General features: G+C 34.0%; 1 long non-coding RNA gene across 1 annotated transcript; it reads right to left on the bottom strand.

Annotated features, from left to right (window-relative positions):
* Nucleotides 1–4,962: 4,962 nt before the first annotated feature.
* Nucleotides 4,963–7,308, bottom strand: LOC141607931 (uncharacterized). The gene is made up of 3 exons (XR_012526959.1): nucleotides 7,168–7,308; nucleotides 6,961–7,069; nucleotides 4,963–5,141 (listed from the first exon to the last, which is right to left on the bottom strand). It is a non-coding gene; the product is annotated as an uncharacterized LOC141607931 (long non-coding RNA).
* Nucleotides 7,309–7,762: the final 454 nt, after the last annotated feature.

Here is a 7,762-nt window from a genome sequence, read left to right as displayed (position 1 = left end):
CTATGAGATAGTTCTCCTTATACTTCAAAAATCATTATTTGTGTCTCATATGCTATCTTTGAATCTCTAGTGTATTCATTCTAAAGATAGAGTGGGAGAAAAATGAGGATACAAAGAACACCAAGATAAATTTGTGTACTTGTGTAAATGAGATCTACGCATGGGAGAATGATTTGAATGAAGGTATACCTATTTATATGGTATACACGAATAGATGAGATCTATGGTCTCGAATAGATCTACATGACAAAGAGACCAAGTGAAGTAATCAAAAGAATATTTTCTCAAGATAACTACACGAGGAGACCAAAAGAAAGTTTTGGAAGAAAAATGATTAATGTAAAGTCTTAACAAGAGTTTTGACTAGTTTATGATAAATTTTGACCAATAATTTCAACATTGATTTTTACTTAAGAGCCTATATGAATCAAAGTTGTAAGGATTGATATAACGATATCTTCAATGGCTAAGTATTAACCACGCTAATGTCATTACTTAACCTCATTATAAAAATGAAATGGTTAAACCTCCTTCCGAAAAGGATATTTTGAAGGACGTGTATTAGATATTATTCATATTTAAATAATGACATTGTTTCACATCATTATAAAATGAATGAGTTGGAGATTAAAATCTCTTTCCATAAGGTTAAGATGAGACCTCTTCAAAATAGGTATTTTGAAAGGATATGATGGGAACATATATGGTTTTATCTTAAAAACTTGGCAAAGCAATATATATTTCAATTCTTAAAATGTTTCGATTGAGTAGTCAATTTCGAAACATGTGGAATTAAGTGGGAGTTTGGAAATTATCATGTGAAGACATGGAATTTAGTGGGAGCAATCATCTTGTAAAATTTATAACTCACTACTCATTGAGAATGACGAGCTAATACTTTCTTTCACAAAGAAGTATTTGAGTTTTCAATTCTGGATGAAAATGGACTATGATGAATCCAATTACATCAAGAGATGTTGGATAAGTATTGAGACATACACATTGAATCAACGAGAAACGTAGGTTATTCATGTAAATAAAAATGGAATTGCCATTAGCAGTCATGGTCGTTCCTTGAACCTAAGAATGGTTGATCTCATGATTATTAGTTACTAATGTTTCCGCCATTAGAATAATCATGCACATGTCCAAATAATGATTCATATGCATAAAAGCATGATGAATCGTTGGCGAGCCATACAAGAAACGTCATGAATTCTCGAGGAGAATTTGATGAGCGATTTCAGTGTTTGACAAGAAGACTCTATTGTGTGTCAAGAGGTTGCACATATTGCAGTTCGAACACATGTAAGGATTTATGAAAATCCTAAGCTTTTCAAGCTAAAAGGCGAAATAGGAAGTTTGGAAAGATACTTAGTTGAATAAGAAGTTACTCAAAACAAATCTTTCCTAATATGCTAGGACTTGTGAGAAGTGCTAGGCTAATCATCTTGACAATTGTTGCAAGATTCTACAAAACATATACCTAGTGCATTGTGTGTGGGTGGAGTACTTGATCAGTACAAGTTATATCATTCACCACAAATTCGTTTGTTATGTGATAATCGACAAAGAAGTTCTTTCAAGAAAAAGAGCTGAAACCGAGGTTGTGAACCTAGATGTGTACTTGGTAAGGTTCATGCTATGATAGATAACATGAACGTAAAGGAAAATGCGATAAAAAGAAGTTTAAACACATGGACACATGATATGTTAAACTTCTATTGAAATCAACAAGTGTTTACACACTTACGATATGCATCACAAGGTTGTAATATGGTATTGACTACCCGAGTGTGATGTCGACATTTGTCGTTTGAGTTATTATTAACTCACCTTATACTTTGTTACATCCAACGGGTTGTAGAGACAATTGAACCTTGTTAAAGTGAACACGGATTAACATTGTATTCGCCTATAGTTACTTATATGAGGTGACGTCTCGAAGTGACTAGAATGTGATGCGATTGATGGCAAGTTCAAGTGCCATGGAGTCATAGTGCCATGAAGTCATATGAGAATGACTAGTCGATCACATAGGCAGACTGTTAGGAACATTTTGTCGGGCCTTATGACCGCTTATAGAGTTCTGGCAAATTTATATAGCCTGGTCGTGGCGAGAGCTACTATAGTATTCTAATGAGTCGATTCTTTTGACTAAAGACTGTTCGCCTAAGATGGCACAGTTTCAGATTAACTTTGATTTGTGTTACTACGACCTTCGTAAATGGGGTCAAATGGGCATATTTTGGGTTATGATGGTTGTGGCTAGTCGAAGGGAATGAGTGCGATAGGAATTGTCCACCCCTAGTCAGGGTTATAACAATATCTCAGGGCCACTCGAGGAGTAATGAACTGGAAATGCGTGGCCACGCTCGGAAGATATCTATGATAGATAAATCCGGTCAATCAGTTATTCTCCAGATCGAGGAAACCACTCTCGATATGATCACTTGCAAGTACGACCTGAAAGACACCTTGCATTGAGTGGGAGATAGTAATAGGACAAGAGAATTGGTGACGCACACTTGTCGAGGACAAGTGGGAGATTGTTGGAATATGTGTCCTCCGACAATAATGCGATCACAACTGTTGATCATGATGATCACATGTTTAAGTCTCATTTTAAAGAATACAATTGGGAAGTAATATTTTACTGTCAATTGGTCCACACATATCGGTAATGATTGGCTGACTAGAGTTTGACATTACTGTCGTGAGACGGTGGTGACCAGTTGATCCCCATAGGTCATACCTAAAGGGTAAAACTCTTAATTGATCATTTAATTGATCGTATGACGATACGGGTCAATTAAATTACTTAAAATTGACGGACGATTTTGGAAGTAATATTTACGTGTCTCATTGTAATTTGATTAAATGAGATACGGTCTAAGTAATCAAATTGTTTTATTGCTTAGATGAAATTATTGTTTAAGGAAACAATTACATTTGAATGAATAAATTATTACAAGATGTTGTGATTTATAATTGGTAAAATATTTTGGTACAAGTAATTATGAATTACTAAGTCAATTTTGTATATGACGTATTTTTATTAATACGTTGATTTTTAATATGTTAAAAATACATAACAATTTTATGTGACATATGACATGTAACATATGACAAATTGAAAATTTGACAAAGATAAAATGGAGTCCATTTTATCCATGTTAACCGAAATAATGGGGTATTAGGAAAATATATTATGTTTATTAAGTGAGTGGTAAGCATAATGATTTACCTAAGAACTAGCCATGCAAACCTAGTGGTCATTGTGAAGAACACTTTGTTCATGCATTGGGCATCAAAACTCCACCCCTTTCCGGTTTTGTGATAAGAAAAACCATGGGTTTTTCTTATTACTTTACCTAATATACACTATCAAATAATCAAGTGTAATTCATTCATTCATCTAAAAAATAAGAATTTTAGAAAGATAAAATCTTCCTTCTCCTCCCTCTCTCTAAACCGAAATAATAGAGAGATCAAACAAGTTTTTGGGTCAATTTTTACTCAAAATTAATATTGTTCTAGTAATAATAATATTAATTTTATTAAGTTGTTATCTTGGGTATAAAACCTTGGGAGGGATTCTCTTCTTGAATCCTTGTTCATCCAATTAAGGAGTGCTCAAGAACAAGAGGGTAGGAGAACTCTCTTGTGCCCATATAAACCGAAATCCTCAATGTAAGAATGAAGATTTCTTCCTTATTTTACTTATAGTTTGCATGCATAAGATCACATTTTAATTTTATGACTAAATTAAAATCATAACATTATGAATATGTTGAGTAAAAGAGATATAGATTTCTAACATTAACCCGGTCGGTGAAAATCCTAGTTTATGCAATACTAATTAACTAACCCTGCAAAAGCTAATCAACTAGATTCAAACCAACAAACTGAACAACAACAAAGAGCAATTTAACTATCAATTCATCAATATAATCCCCTTCTAACAACCTAGATCCCCATTCTCCCTAGATAAGGGGTTTAGCTACATATAATAGAGGGAACAACAATAATAATTATAAAGGAAAACATAATTAAAAGCATAAAAGATGAACAAGCAATTGAATTATTAATAATTGAGGAAAGATTATAAATAATACCGTAATAATAATGAAAAACAAACTTAGAAGATCCGAACAATAACAATAAAACTAAACTAAGAGTATCTGAGAGTTTCTAGGGTAATATAAAGCGTAGCTAGGTAAAATAATGCGTCCAAATATCTTAGGGTACGAATTAAATATTTATAGTAAAACATAACCGACTTAAAGAAATTGCGGAAAATATGGAAACTAATGGTTCCTCGATCAAGCCTCTACGCACTCGATCGAGTACATGACTTCCACGATCGAGCCTCCTTATGCTTGATCGAGGATCTCCCCAGTTTCATCTCTTTTCTTCGTGTTGTCTTCTTAACTTTTCTTCCTTCATGCTTATGGATTCCCGTGCCATACTTCATGTATTCCTTCGTGTCTACTCGGCGATGCCCATTTCATTCTTTTGATCCTCAAATGCATCATTCCTGCAATAAACATCAAATAGCGGAAGTATCGACATTCTGACATAAAAATTATGTAAATAATATTAATTAGCACGAAAACTGTATCAAAAGTAATTAAGGGGAGGTAGAAATATGCATATAATTATGACTCATCAGAGTGTTCCGTCTATCATATTTCATCACATTCGATTGGTTGCTGATTCTGTTCAAAACTCAAAGGAGTCTCATCCGTTACCATATGGGATGTGGCTGTGACACCCTTAAATAACGCGATAAATTAACACCTAAAATCTACGGAAAAACTGGTAGGATATGTTTGTAATTGGTCCAACTATATAAAAACCTGTAATTTCAAAAAATTTTCTAAACCAATCACAACATTTCCAACATTCCCAAGAGGCGGGTGCCAAAACCTGCAATGCTAACTAACTAATTTACATGCTATAGCTAACGATAAGAAAATGTAATGATACAAACCCAAAATAGAAAAGGGAGACATATGTCCCTTCAAATTATATACAAAACCAAAAGTTAAAAGGTTTACTATAAGAATAGCCAAAACTAGGTCCAAGGTTCCTTATGCTCACTAGCTCGTCTGTGACCCCAACAAAGCATCAACAACCTGTCAATCGCATTTTATACAAACACGAAAGCCACAATTCAGTGGGGAGTAACTTCGAGTCCTCCCAGCCACGAATCGTCAAAATTAATGTAACATGTAGTAAACATGTAAACAAGATGATAATTAATCTAATTTCCAAGTATTATAACATATGAATACTAAATTGACCAAATTAAACTATCATGTGAAACATATAACAAATTGTAATCCAAACTTTATCAATTGTAACCGGCTTACATCTCACCTATTACAATTCATAAAGTCACCATACAAGAAAGGGCAATATATCAAAGACAGGTATAAGTTCTTAGCACGGTCAATAGTCACTCTGTAACTCGAGTCTATACCACGAGGTAGGGAAGGTAATCGAACCGGTATCTTGGCTCAGCGGTTAATATTAATAAAACATGGCCAAGACACAACACAACCCTAGCCTAAAATCTGCTTGAGACCTAGACATGCGGATACACACCACCGCACCCAAGACCCACAATTTTTCTAAAACAAAGTGAGTACCCTAAGGAGTCCACCAAAGGGTTGGCTAGTACTTAAGCTGACCACTTACTATCAAAATAAGTAATGAGGTCATGCCCCAACTTGGATATAAATCCACTAGTCAGGAACACAAAGGCTATCAAGCAGTGAACATATACTCGTCAAAGACTATAAAGACCTATCTATGATGAAGGCCGAAATACTCACCTAGGACCTAGTCCCAGCTAGTCCCAGCTTGAATACTTTAGCCCACACCACACAAGACAAGTAAGACACCCACTTAACCATAAGAGGACAAAAAGTCCAACTTACCAACCTAAATGCTAACATTCTATCATGTGAAAGGCTATATAAATGTCTATTCAGCAGATAATCCAACAGTATCCTCAATAAGTATTCAATACCAAATTCCAATTCTAACAATATTAACCATATAAAAGGCTTTAGGGGAATCTAGGGCCATTTCTACAATATAAGATACTATTAAATACAATCAACTATACATGTGAACAAAAACTTGATAAATGGCCTAAAACAAGAAAAAGGCCGATTATCTAATTCATATAAAATTTCATCCAACCGAATTTTTACCCGCAACCTGACCTGCGACAGTGCGGGTTAAATTGCGGTGACCAATCACTCAATCAATCGACATCGAATCGGTCAAAGGGACTAAGGCTCGGTTTTTTGGCACAATCATCAAAACATGGCAATTATTGCTATAAAATTTACCTTGAGCCTAATCATTACAATTTCATCTTATAAACTATCCTAACATGTGATAACTATCAATATAAGCTTAATTTTACCAACCTCATTATCTTTACTACTAACATTATTCATTTTAAGCCTTTTTATTACCATTTCATTTTATAACCTATACTAACATATGCTAACTACCAATATAAGAATAATCTCTACTACTAGTATGATTCAATTTAAAAGTGTACTCATATGTGACTTATACAACTCTAACATTAATTAACCCGAAATGACCAATATTGTACGAAAAACCGCGAAACAAGCAACGGACCAACCCGGGCCAACCCCAAGGCCTACCGTGGCCTGCCGTGGGCCTGCCGGGCTGCTGGCCGTCACCCCTACACCACCATTTTTTTCCATTTTTGTTCAGTATAAGACCGTCTGAAACATAATTAATCGTTCCCAATACTAATATGTTAACTAAAACTAACAAAAATACATGGATTAAACATGCATGCAATTATTTTAACATGTGAATTTAACTACTTAATTAAAAATCACAAAAACATACAAAAATCAAAGCATGTGACGATTTTTCGTCGAGTAACTCGAAATATGTTACCTTAAGCTAGAAAATGAGCAATTAGCACCTTAAAAACCAAACCCTAACAAGCACTAGCCGCTATCCTCGACAATATACGAGTCCCCAAACTCGTCCTCCAATTCTTCACCTAATTAAACAATAAAAACACAATATATAAGTATAAATACCGAAATTTATCAAAATTCGTCTTAAAACAACTTCAAGAAAACTGAAATTAAAACATACTAGGTTGTAGATCTCGACGAGAGGATTCCGGAAATGTAAATTTCGTGAAAATCCGATAAGAAATGAGGAAGTTGTGACGATTTTTAGCTTGAAATGTATAAAAATGGTGTTTTGGTTTATTTAGAACAATGAAGAAGATGAAGGAAGGAAAGAAAATCAGAAAAAAAAAAAAAAAAAGGAAGGGGGACTGGTCCGCGGGAAAGGGAGAAAGGAAAGGAGGGAGTCGGGTTTTAGTCGGGATTTTACGAGTCGGTTTTGGCTCGTTTCTATAATAATTAGAACCGTTGGTCAAATGCAAATTCCGACAAGACCAAAGTTCTTAAACACGAGATTACAAGAAAATTGAGTATTCATACGACCCATTTCCAAATTCGTTTACCCAATGTTCAAAAGAATTGTCATTTTCCCCCCGATATGCCCTTATTTCGAAATAAAAGATTTTACACGGTTTAAACTATTTTTAAACATTTCGAAACTATCAAAATAAATACTTTTCTTCAAAATATAATAAAATTATATTTCTTTGAATTATTTTTACTTTAAATACTTAAATATCAAATTTTATTTGATTAATAAATTATTTTCGAAATATATT

Source organism: Silene latifolia, chromosome 10 (assembly GCF_048544455.1).
Source record: "Silene latifolia isolate original U9 population chromosome 10, ASM4854445v1, whole genome shotgun sequence".
In the NCBI taxonomy this organism is placed as follows: Eukaryota; Viridiplantae; Streptophyta; class Magnoliopsida; order Caryophyllales; family Caryophyllaceae; genus Silene; species Silene latifolia.
Note: the sequence above shows the minus strand (reverse complement) of the source record. Positions and strands in the feature narration are given on the sequence as shown.